This window comes from Rattus rattus, chromosome 11 (assembly GCF_011064425.1).
Source record: "Rattus rattus isolate New Zealand chromosome 11, Rrattus_CSIRO_v1, whole genome shotgun sequence".
In the NCBI taxonomy this organism is placed as follows: domain Eukaryota; kingdom Metazoa; phylum Chordata; class Mammalia; order Rodentia; family Muridae; genus Rattus; species Rattus rattus.
Genome location: NC_046164.1, coordinates 12,522,345 through 12,541,690, shown reverse-complemented (window position 1 = coordinate 12,541,690; position 19,346 = coordinate 12,522,345).

Sequence of the window (19,346 nt, the reverse complement as noted above, 5' to 3'; positions counted from 1 at the left end):
GCTGCCACTGAGAGCCACAAGTGGGTCAGTGGTCCTGGTACTACCTGGTGTTACAGTGTACTTGATCACACTAGGAGAATGTGCACTAGAAAAACCTGTTTCTCCTTGAGGTGTCTCAGCCCTAGAACACATCTTTCATCCAAGAGCTTTCTGTTTGCTGTAAATAAGATTAAATAAAGCCAACCATATGTCAGGAGGCAGAGCAGGCAACCAGTTGACCAGGAATGAACATAGAAAGAAAATCATAGAGCGAGAGGAAGTCAGGAGGATGGATAGAGAGACCCACAGGAAGTAGAAAGGAGGGTCAATCAGTTGGAAGGGTTTTTAAGACAGCATGGAGGAGGGGAAACGGCTCTTCCTTCTAGAATGTCGGTTGAGAAGGAAGGTCAGCTGGGTGGTTTCTCTACCTCTCTGAACTAGTAGGCTTGTACCCCAGCATCTGGCCCCTGAGCCTTCATTTGGTAAAATCAAACGATTAGAATAAAAAAAAAATGGTGGTCTGTAATGGTGTCTGTGGCCCATGGTATTGCCTAAGGCCATGCATATATCCATGCACAGTGCCTCAGCCAAAATCCATGTTGATGACTGAGAGCTGAGCTGCAGACCAGGAGCCATATTGAAATGAGTGGTCCATGTGGTCACCTGGGGCTGGCTGATGTCCCTGGGCCACACTGCTACTGAGGACCATGTGTGGGTCAGTGGACCTGATTTGGCCAGAGGGCTGGGTTGATATCCGTGGCCTATGATACTACCTAAGGCCATGTGGATGTCTATATTCTATGCCACGGCCTGACTGTGGTCTGTTATGACATAGAACACAGACATCCACATGGCCTGAAGCCTGTTGGTGCCTATGAGCTGTGCTGCTGCTGAGGACCAGGATGACGAGAGTGGCCGTGCTGTGATGTGGCCCACACACATGTTCACTCTGCCGTTCTGTGATTGGACACATGGGAGACAATGAGAAGAAAAAAGAAGCATCATGAGGACGATTTCACCCCCACAGGACCCCACAGGAGATGGGTGCTTGGAGCCAACCATCAGACACAGCTCAGTGAACCTGGTGGGGGAGCAGGCAGAAGGACTGAAAGATTGGAGGAGGATTGCAACCACATTAGAAGAACAACATAGGCTGGCCTGAGCACCCAGTTCTCCCTGAGTCTAAACCACCAACCAAGGAGGGTACCTGGAGGGATCCATGGCTCCAGATACATATGTAGCCGAGGATAGCCTTGCCTGACAACAAAGGGAGGGGAGACCCTTGGTCCCAGGGAGGCTTGATGCTCCAGCTTAGGGAGATGCTGGAGTGGTGGGGCAGAAGAGTATGGGTGGGTGGGGGAGCACTCTCATACAGGCAAAGAGGGAGGGCAGATATGGGATGGGGGGTTGATGGAGGGGGTAACTGGGAAGTAGGATATTATTTGAGATATAAACAAATGGAATAATTAATAAGAAATTTTTAATTAAAAATAAAAATAAAAAAGGGTTTCAGGAACCACTGGACACTATTTGAAAACTGTTGATCTAGGGCGTTGACCGTGGAGTGAGAACCAGTATCAGTCGCTTTTCTATTGCAGTGATAAAATACCCCGACCAAGGCAACTCCCAGAAGAAGGAGCTTACGTGCGCTTACAGTCCCGAATGTCATTCAGAGAAGCATGACAGACTTGTGGAGCCACAGGCTTGGTGGCTGAAGGGGGAAGCTGAGAGCTCACATCCTGAGCTGTAGCCACGAAGCAGAGAGCAAGCTAAAAACAACAGAGGTCTTCAAACTTTCAAAGCCCGAGGCCATCTCTCCCAAACCTTCCCATATAGCACTGACTAGGAACCGAGTACTGAAGTGCCCCCAGACTGTAGGGGGCGCTTTATCCAAACCCCTACAGCACCTAAATTAGAAAAGAGGAGAAAAATCACTGGAGGGCAGAATTTCAAGACGCTGAGATCTGAGAGCAACAGAAGTCCCAACAGTGGCAGCAGGAACTGCACCAGTGTTTAAAAAGCTTCAGGGTGGGGGGAAGCAAGCCACGGGCAGCACAAAGAGCAAGGAAGGATAAAGCCTTCCTTTTGAAGTCGTGAAACTTGAACAAGTCCAGTAGTATCCTGATTAATAAAAGTCAGGAGAACTGGTTAACCACTCTTCACAGAGCCTTCAATACCATTTCAAGAGAGAACTTAACCACTCCTGCTCCCTCCTTGGTACGATTTCAGCTCCTCTGCAGTTAATGTATTCATTGTTAAGTAATTCATTGCAACTATGTTACCACCAGCCAATCCAGACCACAATAGCTACCCCAGCATCCATTGCTTTGAGACTCTGTAAACCCTGTCCTGTGGTACAACAAACCAGCGATGCAGGCTTTAGAACCCTGAAGAAACAGCCAATAGTTTATGACATCTAGAAAGTGATTGACTCGTCTGGTTTTATTCTTTGCCAGCTATTAGTAGCAAAGGTCAGAAAACAACAATAAGTCAGTGGAAACCTCAAATGGTCTTACATCTCTCTTTTATAGACAAACGAGACCCAGTGTCCCCAGGAATGTGCTGACCAGAAATCAAAGTGACATCTTTGGCTGAGCTACAGAGACAGAAAACCGGGAACTTCGACTCTACCCGTAGGGGCCACGTTTAGGAAGGTTTAAAAAATAAATCACATCTAAGTCCCAGGTCTAAAACCTCAAAAGCAATTACCCTTGCTCAGTCCTGGCATTTCGGAAAAGAGCTAAGGGCAGCATGGGGAGGAAGAGACTGGGACAAACTAGAGGTATCCAGAGGCCCCCTGCCTTTGCCAGTGAGAACATTACTTAGCAACGAGGAGAACGATTTGTCAAGCTGATGTTCACATTCCCAGAGTAATTAATTTTCGTCCACACCATTGAGCATGAAGAATTAGAAGGTACATGAAGCAGAGCGCTGTAAATGTTCTTAGGTGAGAACTAAGGAGCCCTTGACAATGTAGGTATTACTTAACACTCACTGACTAGCCAGGGATGGGCAGGGTGTTAACCATAGCAATGTGGTTATGTGCCACAGAGCCCCAGCCAAGGTAGGGTAAGCAGGAGCCCCGTGCTCTGCCCCTGCAACTTAAATTCTGGCGGTCGTTTGGGAGATGCTTTATTTTGGCAGCTGCTGTTCTGCCATAAGAGCAAACTCAGCAGATGTTTGACGGATCGCATGCCTCTGGGATATCTTCACTGACTCACGATGCCTGTGAGAGGGTGTTAGAGCTCAGGTGAGAATATGATGATTTCAAAATGTGCAAACCCCACCTCTATCCCCCCCACCCCACCCCAGCTCCGAGCTTGTTGCCCTCACTGCAGAATTCGGAAGGGATGAGAAGATGTCATTTCTTTTACCCCAACAGGAGGAAGAAAACGTACCAAGATGTCTGTGGGTAACAGGAAGCTAAGGATAGTGCCAGCTATTAAATCCATGCTCTGCATGAACTCCTGTGGGCTCCCAAGTGCGCCGTGTGGTGCCAGTTCCTCTCTGCTGGCAGTGTCATAGTGTGCACGGAATTTCTGCTTCCGACTTTGGTATAACAGACGTGTCTCACAGATGCATGGCACCGAGAGTACCACATGCTGATGCCCCGTCAGGAGGGGGAAACAGTATCAAAACACAAACACAGCCATGTGCAAAATCAACCCAAAGGAGCAAGGCCGATGCTCTGTGCTTCAGACCTCTCTCTAGAACTTCAAAGAAAGCAACCCCCATGTGTGCTTGCTACTCGGTATGACCACAGAATCTAATGACAGATGTGGAAAGTTCTTTTTATCTATGCTAACTATCTCTGCTTTTGAGACTGGTGTTTCAGCCAAAGTATGTCTAGACGGCCCACTGGTAGAGTGTGCATAGCTGTGCCCTTTCAAACGGATTCAAAGGGTGCACTCTGAAAGTCCTCCAGCTGTCAAGCCCATCCCACTCCCTCTACCTAACTTCAAATATATCATCCTCTTAGGGCTTTCAGGTCGATCTCTCTTGATTCGTAAGATGAAGAATTGCAGTTCAATTGATGGCTTAAGACTTCCTCTACGAAGGTAGTACGCTATGGCCACTGAACTAGGTTCGCTTTGAGCTCTTGACTCCACTGGTTCTCTGATAGAAGAGAGTGAAGGTTTGAATATGGAATGTCCCGAAGGATCCATGTGCTCACAGCTTGTTCCCCATCTGGTGACAGTGTTGAGTGGTGAACAGACTGAGCAGTGCCAACTTCATTGATGGGTTCATGGGTGGATAGGCACTTAGGAGGCAGGACATAGAGTGAGTCCCAGGGAGTGGACATTTGAAAGACATATTCTGGTCCTGAAGACCAATTCTTCCCTCTCCTCTCCTCCCCATTCCCTTCTCCTTTTTCTTCTCAATCCCCCTTTTCCTTTTTTCCCTTTAATCTCTCTCCTCCCCTTTAACCTCCTTCCCCTTTAATCTCTCTCCTCCCCTTTAATCTCCTCCCCTTTAATCTCCTCCCCTTTAATCTCCTCCCCTTTAATCTCCTCCCCCTTTTCCTCCTCCTATTTATTCCTTTCTCTCCCCACTCCCCCATTTCCCCAGGTCTCCATGAGGGGTATATGCTCTCTCTCCACACATTTCTGCCCTAGGATGTTGAGCCTCACTACAGGCCCAAAGCAATGGAGTTAGCCAAGTATGGATTACAACCTCTGAAACCACAAGTCACAGAAACCTGCTCACAAGTCATTTCCTCATATTGTGTCACAGTTACAGAGCACTGTCTGGCACAGGTCTACTTGTGGGAACTTTTCCATGCAATATTTGGACGGTTAATTGTTAAACAAGTTATTTTATCTATTTTATTTATATCAAGTTCACAACCCCGTAGATTTGGTTCTGATGCTAGCCGTAGTTAAATGATGGTGCTTTAGATGGTCTTACTAATTCAGAATAACTCTTTTAACTTTTTTATTTTTTGCGGGAGAAAATAGGTCGTGTCAATGTGGACCCAAAAAGTAGTGATGAGTAATGCAGCAGACCATGAGACCCTTGAACATCAAAGGTGACCCCTTATGGCATTTATCCACGGAAATGGTTTATTCTAGATTTAAATAAGATGAGTAATCTGGATCTTTGCTGCTTAGGAGAGGAATAGGAAGAGAGATTCAGCCCCCATCAGCCAGAATGTTTTGTCCAGCCTGGTAGAGAAGCCTCAGCACTGGTGATTTTTATGACTGTTCCACTTTCTTTCCATATTTGTTATCTCGTTCCTTTTTCACCACAGACACGTGACATCAGGACAGGGCAGACAGCTGTTTCCATCACCTATGACAAACGAAACTGAGGCAAAGATTCGTAGGGAGCCACGGCTTTGCCGTGAAAAATTGGAACGCAGACAGACACTGACTGACTACAGCACAGTCAGGACCAATGCATTTGCTACCCTAGAGGACAGCTCGTAACTCGTCAATCTTGCCACTATTGACGTCTGGACCATGAGTGCCTTTCCTTAGGGCTGCCCCGTGTATGAAAGGATCCCTACCAGCACTGCTGTCCTCCGTCCACCAGCCAGAACAACTGCTCTCTCTTCTCCTAACAACCTGAATTACCTCCTCACACTGTCAAGTATCCCTTGTGGAGTGTATCTGCCCCCGGCTGAGTCTCTGATCCTGATGCCATTTTGGAAACGTCGTATGACTTCCCTGCTCTCAGTAGCCAGAAAAGCATTTGGTGAGGCAGTCTTTTACCATCTCCAGCATAAGGGAGGGACGCCCTTTGACATACGAAATGATTAGAGCATCAATATTTTGTTTGCCTTCTTTTCTTATGGTGGGACTAAAATGCTCATTACTTCTTCCTATAAGGTTGCTGGGACACAGATAATTCTTGTCCAAGGTGACTCTGTTACTGAAATACATTGCCATCCTTGCCTCTCATTTTCCTGAGCTGGTCTAGCAGGCTAAGGAACAAAACTTGGGTCTGTCATGCATGGTTGCAGAAGAAGTACAAAAGCACTCACCTGAGTCTACAAACAATCAATGAAGTTCAATTCATGCCCCAAACCTACGGTCCCTGAACTGGCATATGGTCACATTGATCAACAAAGAATTGCTCCCCAAAGTCACCTAAAGATACCATTTGGGTGGGAAGTGCTTTTGGATTATGTTCAAAGGAGGAGAGAGAAATGGCGAGCAAAAGTGGAGATGCTGGAGGGATAGAAACGCCATGCCAGTCTGGCACGGACAACACCATCCATCCGGCGGTGTCCCTGACATAATCAGTTCACAGACAGCCGTGCTTTGTACATGTGAGTGCAACTCAGTCACCAAGAGGCTTCAGCTCCTCAGAAAGGAAGGAGGGTGGGAGAAAGAACTACAACTTGTCCAACCCAGATCCAAAAGAAGACTTGAAGAACACTGACACGTTCTATAGATGCTACATCTACACACAAGAGGGACAGAAACCTTGTCACAGCCAAGAACCAGGTAACTGGGAGTCCACAGGGAATACTCGGCCGCCTCCTTACCTCAAGATCAACGACTCCACACACAGGACAAGGACAGTTCCCCTTATGTCCACACACTGCAGCCAGAGACAGGATTACACATCAAACTGCAGATAAACCTGTTTTCCGTCTTAGACTTCACTAACCGTGGTAGATAAAAAGCCTTGGGGGTCCCTATCCCAAAGAAAGGGGAATGTTAACAGGATACTGTTCCCAACCATTCTGGAGAAAGTCAGAACACTTCCTGTCTTTATTCCATATGCTGTGCCACTGGACAACTGACACCCATGAATCAATTCTTAAGCTCTTACATTTTTAAAAATTATGAGTTAAAACTACATAAATGGGCATAAGCCCCTTTCCTTCCTTCTTTCCTTCCTTCCTTCCTTTTCTTTCTTTTTTCCTTCTTCTTCTTCTCCCTGCCCCTCCTCCTTCCTCCTCCTGATCCCCTCCTCTCTCTCTCCCCCTCCCCCTTTCCTTCCTCCCCCCTCCCCCTTTTCTTCCTCCCCTGCCCCTGCCCCTTTCCCTCCTCTCCTCCCCTATCCCTTTGTCCTCCTCCTCCTCTCCTCCTCCTCTTCTTCTTCTCCTCCTCCCATCATCCTCCTCCTCCTCTTCTCCTCCTCCTCCTCCTCCTCCTCCTCTTCCTCCTCCTCCTCCTCCTCCTCCTCCTCCTCCTCCTCCTCCTCCTCCTCCTCCTCCCCTCCTCCTCCTCCTCCTCCTCCTCCTCTTCTTCTTCTTCTTCTTCTTCTTCTTCTTCTTCTTCTTCTTCTTCTTCTTCTTCTTCTCTTTTTCCCCACTAAATGGCTATGCATTCCTCCTAAGGGCTTCTAATTGTGAGCATTTACTATTTTATCAGAATTTGGGGAGTTGGGACTAGTAAGCCTTTGTTACTAGGGTATGGTAACCAATTCTTTGACATGTAATCATTAGAATAATCCTCCAAATTAGAACCTTATTCAGACTGAAACAATTCAAAATTCCCTTAAAATTGCCCTCCTGTTTTATCTCAATGTACCTTCTTCCAGGCTGCAGGGGAAAATCCAGATATTTTATGCAGAGCCAACCAAGCTATCTTTTAAATTTCTTTTGCAGAGGGCTTTTTCATTATCCACAAGAAAACAGGAGCTTGCAGAACACGTTTCCTATATTTTTAATGAGGCTCGGCCTTAGCAACCCCCTGACAAGGAAGCTGATTTCCTGTGTGCCCTGCTGCTGCTGGCTAATCCCATCTGATTCTTCTGAGAAAGAACCCCTAATGACCCGCAAAGCAATGCTCACACGTACCAACCCTACAGCTCACCGCTGTCCTCACCATCTGCAGCAGGTGTCTGCCGCACAGCGCAGAGGGGAGGGCATTCTCTTCGTTTCAGGGAAATTCTCCATATCTTAAAAATGTAAAAGAGAGATAGAAATCTACACTCTTATGTTTCTGTTACCTTAGCCTATTCATGCCTCTGTAAAGGCCAGAGACTCACTAAATTATTTAGTAGCCCAAATGAAAAGAAAAAAGACACAGGTAAGAGGTTCAGTCAAAAGCTTTGGGGTATAAAATAATTCAGTCCCCTGAGCTCCGTAGTCTGAGAATATTTCTGTTCTCAACTGAGACTCTCAATGGCTGCTTTTCTATTTACTCGTGCTGACTTCAACAAATCATTTACTTATCCACTCATCTGTTTACATCTGAATACACAGGTTGCTAATTGTCTACGTAATCTATTGTTTGTGTAAAAGAGAATTCCAGTTTTGTTGGGGAGGGGGGGAAGCTAGGCATTTGACTAGAAACTACAATTCCCAACATGCCCTTGTGGTCGGTGTGAACTGTTATCATATGATTAGGTTCTGACCAATGAGATTCAATCATGAGCAGCTGGGTTGCCAGGCAGCTGTTGCCAGCTTCCTGTTTATGCTAATTTCACTGAAAGTTTTGAATAGTGGTGATTCGAAGAGAGGAGTTGATGTCAAAGTTGAAAAACCAGAGAGGGAAAAAGAAAAGTACGTGTCTGAAAACTGTATAAATCATATCATTTCTACTAACTTTTCAGACGTGTTTATATAAAATTTAACCGTCAACAAGATGACATTAGAGAAAGAGGCTAACTCTCCATCGTGGTTTCAGTGACACTCCTCCGAGGTATGGAGAGCAAAAGCTGGAGACCAAGACATTAGAAAGACAAAGGTCAGCTGATGGTTAATGTAATGGCGAGTCTCAGGAGAGGAAAGAATGGTGCGCTGGAATTTGCTAAGGAAGCTATCAACACTGAAGGGTAACGTTCGTTAGGTGCTGTACGCACAAATGAGACCATCCACGCGACTTTTTCACACATTTAAAACTACTCAAATGAAAAATTGACAATTACACAGTTTTAGTGACCCTTTCAATTATGAGATACAAATTAATAGACTAATCAAAGGTAAGAGGGGGAAGGGCAATACTGTGTGTTCAGCAGAAGGGAGGTTGATACCCCAGTTAAAGGGTGAGCTCCTCTAGTCAGTTTCCTCCTTGTTATACCCAGCGCTTCACAAGATATTTTTCCACTGTGAGTGAGTGTGTGTGTGTGTACACGTGCGTGTGTGTACACTATCCGGTCTTTCTGCTCCTAGCTCCTCATTTAAGTAGGATTTCCAGTTCCAAGAACTGGGCAACTCCAGGCTTCAGAAACTGCCCAGCCACCTGGTCTGAGGCAAAGACTATGGGTCAGCAGCAGTTTCTAGACTTCCCCAGCAGCAGTTTCCAGCCCCCCCCATACCCTCCGTAATGGAATGTCCCTAGAGATGGAGCAAGATAAAGGTCACCTACCCCCAGAATCCCCTAATGTGCTTTAAATCAGGTTGCAAGCTCACTTGGTTATCTCTCTATATCGGTAATGGGAGACCCCAGCATGCTGGACTTCTGCAGAATAAAACACTCTTTGTGTTTATGTACTATCTGAGTCTGGGGTGTCATTGTTCCATAAATCGTGGGCCCATTCAATATAAGTAAATAAAACTAAGTTAAATTCAAAATATATGTCTCATGAATGTGGAAGGAAGGGTGAATATGTAAATACTGACAACTACATGAACAACAAAACATTATGCGGGATTTCTTAGCTGAATCACATTCCAATTTTATGTGCTCACTGTAGATACAGATAGGGCTAAAACTGTCCTACACAACATTTACTACTCCTGCACGGAGAACTAGAAATGTACTACTCCGGCAAGGTGTCTTCTAGGTCGGTCTCTCACCAACTGCTGTTTCTAGAAAGTCTTTGTCAAATGCTCCCGACACTCGACACAGCAGACACCTGGCCCACATTCCCACGTGGGAAAGGGCAGAATCTATTCATCCTCATCTTGCGTTAGTGACAGACAGTCTTGTGGGCTTATAGGCATCCCAAAGGAGCTGGGAAATACCATCCTGGCTGAGCACTTGTTCGACAAGCACACTAGAAGGGAGACCACAACTCCGTTTTTGTTCTCCCTAAGGTAAGTTGGGAGTTTTGTTCGGTTTATCTCAGGTTAGAATAACTCCATTGGCTTAAAGTGTTGCTGGACCCATAAGAGACAAAAAGGGGAGAGGGAGACCAGTGAGAGACGTTAAAGCAGGACAGAAGGTAGCTGGGGGTCTGAGGCTGAGCAAAGTGTAAGAGAATCTCACGGGAAACTGATTACCTTGTATACAATGACAAGATTATTTTAAATCTTTTTTTTTTTAAAAAAGATTTTATAGATTCAAAAAATACTCAAATATGGATTACATTCTAGAGACTGGATTTACAGCTCTTCCAAAGGTCCCCAGTTCAGGTCATGTGTCGGGATGCTCACGACGGCCTGTAATTGCAGTTTCAAGGGGTCTGGTTCCTTCCCGGGCATGTGAGGAAATACACATGAGTGCAGCATACACTGCACAGATACAGGGATAGATACAGGAATAAAATAGCATTAAAAAATTACATTCCGTCCCAGTCATACCAATTAAAAGGCACAGCATCTAACAGTTCGTTAGCCTCTTCTTTCTGTGTTAGTGAAGTGAAATTCTTAAGAAACAGTTGCGGATCTGGGTGAACAAAAGTAACACTTTGGAGTCGTTACTTTACTAAGCTGCCAAAGTGGTTGTTTCTTACGCTAATTGGGCGTGAATGTTTATCAAGGGATGAGAGGTAATTATCAGCCTATTCATTTTGGTATTTCAGGTAGAAGCTTCCAGAAACAGAACACTAAAGTACAAAGAGCGGCGACTACTTAAAGTCTCCCAATAGAAAAGCAAGGCTTGCTGGGTGAAAGGGTATATGAAATAAAACTTTGCTTGAACTTCTGAGTTAAGTTCAGCTATGGCACTCATCCAAGGTTACTGCTCAGTCAATTGAAAACGAAACCCAATGTTTATATATTGGCAAACCACTATTCCAAACTCAAGGGGTGGGGGAATCCCTAGGCATTGCGTTCTTAGAGCCAATGAAATAAACTGAGGGAAAACTGGGAGTGGCTTTGTGCCAAAATCCCTCTTGGGCTGGGTATCACAGAGAGAACGGCTTGATGTTCTCAGATAAAATGAGAAGAAGGTTTGTTAACAAACACACCCACAGCTTTAAATACATTAATGACATTTGGAAAATCATCTTTATAAAGTTTAGGGAATTTTTTTATAAAATTCAGAAATTTTAGGAATTAGGTTTAGAAGTTAGAAAAATGTTTAATAGTTCAAGGAAATTTATAGATAATAGTTTCCATCCTGTGTCAGATAAAAAAAAAATCAAAGAAAATTTAAGAACCCTTTAACAATGGAATGGTGACTCTGGGAAGAAAATTCCCCTTCTAGTCATCAAAATGGTAGGCAGACACAGGTCATGAACTGTATGCCTATCAATAAATTCCTTTCTTATGGAACTGAATGTTTGTTTCTTTGATTTTCCTGTCTTTCTCTTACCAAATTATGTTCCTCCCTAAATCTTGGAGTAGTGTCTTCATCAAACATAGCATTGTTTAGTGAGCATACAAGAATTCTAAGCAGAGGGGGAAAAAAACCAAATACACAAGCAAGAACCTAGCAAAAAATAAACATTGTCACCGTTTGCTTTATTGTAGCTTAGAAATAAAGCAATGAGCGTTCTGCGTGAAGTTTGTACTTTCACAGTCAACAGGCAGAATTAATGTTTGTATTCTGTAGTCAGACTTGACTCCCACATATTCTGTCTGTTTGGATAATAGTTTAATGCCTTCATAATTGGATTTCCACAGCTGTAAAGTGTGGCTCATAGCAACAATAGTAGCTGTCTCACAGGAACTTCAAAATGTATAGATGAAGTAAAATATACATGAACTCAACATACAAATAGTATAAGTAAAGAATACTGTCTTGTCCTTAGGTTTACTGAGATCTAGGAATTGTGCTTCAGAAACTCTAGTACCTGAAGTATTGCCTAATATTTGCCATTACAAGGACAGAAAATGTCAAGCCAACACTTTCCTTAAGCATTACTTGGGAGAAACTTCCTGCTTATGATGTCATTTGGTCTATGTATGTTGTGTGGCTCTGATCCTGGGGAGATGTGAATAAACGTCTACACATCCCATCCTGAAGAGATGTCTACACTCCCAGAGAGAGAACTGATGACAGAACCAAGCAAGGATACCACTAAAATCCAACATGGCAGACAGAAATATGGGTGAGGGGTTACTTAAAGAAGCAGAAATTACTCAAAGACAGCTGCATCCCCAAATACCACCCCGGCATGGGTGATACTACATAAAAGAGCTCAGTTGGTCTGAATATATTCCGGGAAGCTCAGCTGGGCTTTGTTTCTTCCAGGCTGTTTGGCTCCTCTGAGCCTCTTCTAGGCATCTCAGCTTGTTAAAAGTGTCTCTCTGCAGTATTTACTCCTTATCTGTAGCTAGGCAATCTGTTCAACTTCAGGAACTTCCTGGAATCCTCGAGTTGTCTGGTTCCTGACTTAATGAGCTTCCCAGCAGGATGGAATGTTTCACCTGTGTCTTAAAAAGGACACCCTCTGATAAGCTGTGCATCTCAGAGGAGACTGCTACACAGAGCTTAGAACCATTGTTTAAGTCATTCAACAATGGAAGCTTAATTGAAAAACACATTGACAAACAACACACCAAAAGCAATCTGTGTAATTTGGAAAGGCCTTGGTGAATGTTCCTGTTCGTTTTTTAAAAAGATATCAAGCCAAGACTCTTCATTTGTGACTTTTTTTTTCCATGAAATTTATAACACTGTCCTATCTACATGACACCATCTTTTCCGGCTCAAAACAGCTTATGTGCTTTGCAATATCTAAGACATGAGCTGTTGAATATTATCTTGCGGTTTTTGTGCTGAGGACTAGCAGGGCTCCTGGTTTAAAACCTGCCTGGCTGTCTCTGGGCTACTACAAGTGTGAGAAAGTGTTGGTGGTCTGCTGCTGCTGTCTTGTTATTTTGTTTTGTTTGTCTTTTCACTTATTTGTCCTGACAATTACAGAGTAATGATTTCTTTTTTTTTTTTTTTTTCTTTTTTTCGGAGCTGGGGACCGAACCCAGGGCCTTGCGGTTGCTAGGCAAGCGCTCTACCACTGAGCTAAATCCCCAACCCCGAGTAATAACTTCTTAACCTTGGGATTTTTGTGAGCCTTTGCCTTATGAATTTGACAGATTTTTTAAAATTTTTTTTTCATCTTATATGGAATAAAGTACCTGAGGGCTGTGCTGCTGATGGTACTGGGTCTTTAGACCAGCACTTTGAAGGCACCCTGGCAGGGACTAATGCTGAACCTACAACCATACCGAGTATGCAGTAAACTTAAACCAGCAGGACTTAACACCTCGCATAATAACCGGAAGCAGGTTGCAGAACTCCATCTTACCCTAGAGCTCAAAAGGCTCTGAATGGGCCTTTCTGAGACAATAATATCAGAAAATGGCTAGGGTTAACCCACTGGCAAACTGCAATTGGGCAGTGGTTCTTGTTAGCATCAGAAGCTGTTTACAGCTAGCCTCTGAATCCAGCGATGACATCATCCCTTCTGTGTTTGCTGCCATGGCAACTGCCACACACTCCCTGTGCTTGCCTCACCTGCATCACCTGTGTGCTTCATCACCTAGGATACCTACACATCACCGTCCAGATAAAAGACAGAGACCCTGACCCATCTCCCTCTTTTTCTCGTCCTTGCTTTTTCCCCTCTCAATAAAGGACCTCTCTCGTGGGAACTGTGCTGGCTTGGCGTGATCTGTCCAGAACAAGCCATTTTCAACTAACAGTTCTTGTAGCACTGTGCCTTCCTCCCAGGTCTCCCTCTTGACTCTTCTATTCCCAGAAGCCTCCGTCACAAACTGAAGACAACTGTTAATGCAAATTCAGTAAAAGTTCAGAGAGAGGCAATTATTCTGAGACGTTTGGAAGCCAATGCTAAAAAAAGTTTCGGAGATATTCAGGCATGGGCTCTATCTTCTCAGCTGACCGCCATCACTGGAAGTCAACAGCACTAGTTCCCAGTTCGGTACAGGAGCCTAGGATACCTGCCGTGATAAAATAAATGTATACAGAAGCACAGAGATAGCCCCATGTGCAATGGAAGGCAAGTGTGGACTGAAGGAGAAGACGCCAGCATCCGTCTTCCACCCAGCTAGATTCTCATTGTTCTAGAGTGCTCCAAAGAGAAAGAACCCAGGGCAAAGGAGGACCCATTAAAAGTGTCCTTGTGTTCTCTTCTTTATAATTATCCCATTATATTTAGTTCCTTATTCTTCAAAGGGGAGAAAAAGGAAAAATGAGAGTGAAAAGAGGGCCTGTGTGTGTGTGTGTGTGTGTGTGTGTGTGCATGTATGTGCATGCATCTGTGTGAGCATGTATGTGTGCTCACGGGGACACAATACATATACACACATGCATATAATGCATATATGCACACACATGTACGTGCATGTGTCTGCATATGTGTGCATGTGTGTGTATGTGAGTTCATGTGCATGTATGTGTGTGCGTGTGTGTGTGTGAGTACATGTGCTTGTGATTGGGTTGTGTGAGTGTGTATGAATGTGCATGTGTGTGCACATGTGTGCATGTGTGTGCACTGGTCTCTCACCTACTTTGTTGGTTCTGTTATGAACAGACTGCTACATGTGCTGCCAGATTCACGTGTTCTACGCTCATTCTGAAAAGCTCTCAGGAAGGACACTTGACCCCATATGCGCACAGGTGTTCACAATCCACGGGTTTTCATTTCCAGCAGGAAAGCTGATTAGGAGGAGCTATGTCACCACATTAATTATGCTCTGAGCTGAACACTTTTATTCATTTCACCTGTCCGTCACCCCACACTGCCCTGAGGGTGAGAAGAAGTGTGAAGCCACAAAAGAACGGCTGAACTCGGGTTTCTCTGACAGGACTGTGTTCTCAGGGCTTCCTGGATGAATCGTTCTCTCTCTAAATCCCTTACCCATATTCACAGAGGATAACGAGACACAGCATCTGTGACACAAAGGCTCTAGAGCATGCCATCCTCTTAACTCTTGAGAGAAACTGTATTCTGTATGTTGGGTTGTAAGGTCAAGCTTATAGATGTGTAGGTGTTACATTTATCTAAGACTGTGACATTTGAATCAAGTTCTCTTGGTTTTGTGATCACTTACAGGATCATTTATTTTTAAACAACCATTTCTGAATTTTAATGTAGTAGGGATTAGAAGGATATGACACAGAGTGGAATTGAAAGGCAAGATTATCGGTAAGAAAATCATCTATGCATGCATCCTTGTAGGCCGGGGCAATTGCTCAGGTGATTTGGTACAAGGGTGTGGTCCTAAATTCAAATCTCTGGAGCTCAAGTAAATGCTGGGCAAGAGGACCCATGTCTGTAATCACAGCGCCCCTGTTGGGAGAAGGAAAATGGAACCAGGATCCACGGAAACCTGTGCTTGGTCTGCAGAACACAGCAGAGGTGAGAAAATTCATCAAGGTAAGAGCTGCAGGTGAGGCTATGCGTGACCTTCACACGTGCACCCTGCTCACACATACATGAACATACACATGCCACATACACAAAGAGAGACGTTTTTAAAGGAAGTTCATTAGTCAACAGAGATGAAATGTAACGATGTATAGAAAGGAATAGGGCTAGGGTACAGCGTTGAGCTATGTCTGGCTGGGGACTCATTGTCTTGTGAGCTGTTTCCTTTATCTCTCAAAATCGCTATGCTTTGGGTAGGATACGGCTGTCCACATTGGTATGGATCAATAAATGGTCTCATGGAATCAGAGTTACTTATTGAAGCTTGCACGGTAAGCGGCAGACTGAAGTTTTGCTCTTGAACGTGTACTCGTTTTACAGTGCATACTCGACTCGGTCTAATGTACTTGGGAGTTTGAATTCCAGACAGGAGATCAGGGTGTTTTTCCTGTTTTCTCTCCACCTTCCCAAATGCATTGGTGCTCGGCAGAGCATCTGCGACACAAACTTTCTTGCTCCTCTGGGTCTCTGCTTTCTCTTCCTTTTGGGAAGTCTCATAGCCTCACTTACATACAATCCCACACCTCCCATCACGGGCTTGCTGGCTTACTAGTCACCTTCTATTCAGAGCACATCGTCTTAGTCAAGCTGAGCATCTGAGAGCAGAAACAATTCAAAGGGACATTTGTTTCACAGGGATGACAAAATGTTTCTTTTCCTTAAGTTGACTTTGTTTAATATACCATGCTGAAAGGCTGGTAAAACTCTTCTCTCTCAATAAAATATAATATGCTGAATACATATTGAGAACACCTAACTGGGGTATTTGCAAAACACGGTGGGAGCTCTCGGGTAAGGGAGCCACAGCAAATGACAGCACCTATGCTACGAGCCATGCTTACCGTACAGCAGGGCATGGCTGCATATGTGTCTTCAGTCACGCCAGTTCAGAAGAGTATAGTTTACGTAAACTTTCTCTTTACATCAAAAGCCAGGGATTTAAACTGCCTGTCTTCATTCAGAAGAAACATACACAGGAAGTGAAGCTGCTTGATTTTTTTTCCCCCAACTCCTCTCCTCAAATCATTGATGGGTACACAAAAGAACAAAGTGCGAAGTGAATAGATGGGTATAGGGGGTGGAGGGAGGGGAAGAGGGGAACATAGGCTTTAAAAGAAGACTCACGGATGGTCAATGAATACATTTGGAAAGGTTCAGTGTCTTCAACTATAAAGTAAACACAAGTCAAACATACACTGGAATTCTGTCTCGCCACAGTCGGAATAGCCCACGTTAAGAAAGCCAACGACAGTAAATACATCTGAAATCTGGAGGGTGGGGAACATGTGTATGCTGGTGGTGGGAATGCAGATAGGTTCAGCTACTACTGGAATCAGAACGAGCACTCCTCAAAATGTCCGACAGATCTGTCATGTGATTCCGCTATAACGTGCTTGGGTTCATTCAGACAAAACAAAGGTCCTCATACAATAGAGATACTTATGTGCCAGTGTTTATTACAGCCCTAGTCACAATGCCAAGCTATGGAATCAGCCAAATGCCTATCAGTGGGGAAATGGATAAACGAAATACTTACACGATAGAGGATTCCTTGTTAGACTAAAGAGATTCATGTTGCCATTTTCAGGAAACTGGATGGAATCATGACCCGTCGTGGTAAGTGAAATGAGCCAGACTCAGAAAGACACTTGCTTTATGATGCCTGTCACGTGTGGGATCGAGCAATGGAGTAGATATGAAAGTAGAGACCATGATGACTTAAGAAGGCCAAGGGAACCATGGGAGAGGAGAGTGTACTAGTTACTTTCTGTTGCTCTGATAAAACGCCATGACCCAGGAGGGAACTCATAGGTTTATTTAGGTGTGTGGTTCTAGAGGGACAAGAGTTAATCAGGGGAAAGAGGCTTGGCTGGAAATGACAAGTTAAATAGGCAGCAGCAAGAAGCTGAGAGTTCTTCTCAACCATGAGCACGAAGCAAAGACAGGAAACTGGAGTGAAGCAAGGATCTTGATTCCCTAAGCCACCTCCAGCAAGGTCTACCTACCTAGACCTCCCAAACAGGAACCAACTCCAAGGACCAAGTGTCCAAATGCCTGAGACCATGCGAGACGTTGGGGCCTTGTTTACAGTTTCAGAGTTTAGTCCATTAGCATCATGGCGGGGAGCATGGTGGCACGCAGGAAAACACAGGCTGGAGAAGGAGCTGAGAGCTACATCCTGATCTGTTGACAGAGAGAGAGAGAGAGAGAGAGAGAGAGAGAGAGAGAGAGAGAGAGAGAGAGAGAGAGACTCTGGGTTTGGCATGGGCTTTTGAAACCTCAAAGCTCACACACCTCTGAATCTCTTAACCCTTTCAAAGGGTGCCACTCCCTGGTGACTTAGCCTTCAAATAGGCAACTGTGGGAGCCATTCTTATTCAGACCGCTACTGATATGATTATGACCAAAGTATATTATAGCTAAGTACAAAACATGTCCCAATAAAATTCATATGTCGTTTTGCATGAATAACGTATGCTACCTAAAATGTTTAGAAATAATAATGTGTTTGACTCCCACTCCCTCCCCCGCCATGATCAAAGAACAAATATTTATCTAGTCCAGATTAAAGATGCATCCTCTATGAGCAGGGTCCAGTGTCTCCGAATAAAAACACTCTCCATCCATACAATTCCCTATCCCTTAAGGTTTCCCTATGACATAGGTATTAGTAGAAAAGGATAAAGCATGTGTCCTGGAGGCCTTGCAGGGCATTGCTATCCTCCCTCACCGACGGGAAGGGTGTCGTGCTAACCTTCAGATATGTATGCTATGTTGCAAGTACAACATAAACAAGCACCATACATTGTATCAACATAAGCGAGTAGCTTTTGTTGAGCTGCTCACTGTGCCTCCTGCTGACATTTCCTCCTTTACTCTAGCTGAGAGCTAAGAATTCACAGTGCAGATTTTTGACCCGGAAGTCCTCCCGGGAACCATTGAGCTACCTGCCCTATTGCCACCTCTACCTATTTGCATCTCCTGCTGAGTCTGTACCTCCCCTGCACCTGGCCCTCATTGACCTGTCCTCTCCAGCACGTGCCCTCTGCTATCCCTCCAGACTCTCAGCTCTGCAGTGCGAGCATGAAGGTCCCCATCTGATCCACAGTAGTCTCTTCTAAAAGATCCGCTAAGTCAAGAGCCCCAACTTTAGGTAGCGCCCAAATCCATGGACCTTTAGTTCATCCATAAACGATGCCTCCAGAGGGAACGGGAACACATTCAGCCAAATGCTTCACTGTCTTCTTCTCACCACAACCTCATCACTGGCACTGCCATGGTAGGAAGGAAGGAAGCATACGTCTATGTCCCTGTCACTTCCCCCTTCAATTAGAGAAAGCCTATCCTACAGGGATGAGTTTGTTGCCATGAAGAAAACTGTGAATAGAGTTCTTCAAGCTCTGCTTTAGCAGGCTAATGGAAGGAGGGAAGGAACTGACATCTCTGGCCTGAGACAACAATAACGTCTTAAAAGCTAACACTGGGCACAATTTGATTTTCCTATCAGAAGCTGAATACTATGTAATTCTTTCTCATTAATTCTACACTGTCAGTTCCCAATACAGTCCCATGTAATGTCTATTCTTGGAAAGTAGGATAGAAGTCTTATACAATAAAAGGCAAAAGAGAAAAGTGCCTTAATAATTCTCAAACTATGCTCTAATTATACCTTGGTGTAGAGGCTATTATAAAGTGACTGTGGTTGGTATACTCTGTGGACCAGAGGCAGGACTCAGCTGTCTGAAACCATGAGTAACTACTTTACACCAGTGGCTGTTTATAGCCTAAACCAATTCTTAGAACGAAAAAAAAAGCCAACAAATTATCGCTACATAGTAGTATGACTAACACTAAAATATTGATAATTGAAATATTGTGAAAAAAATGAAACTAGAAAATTACAC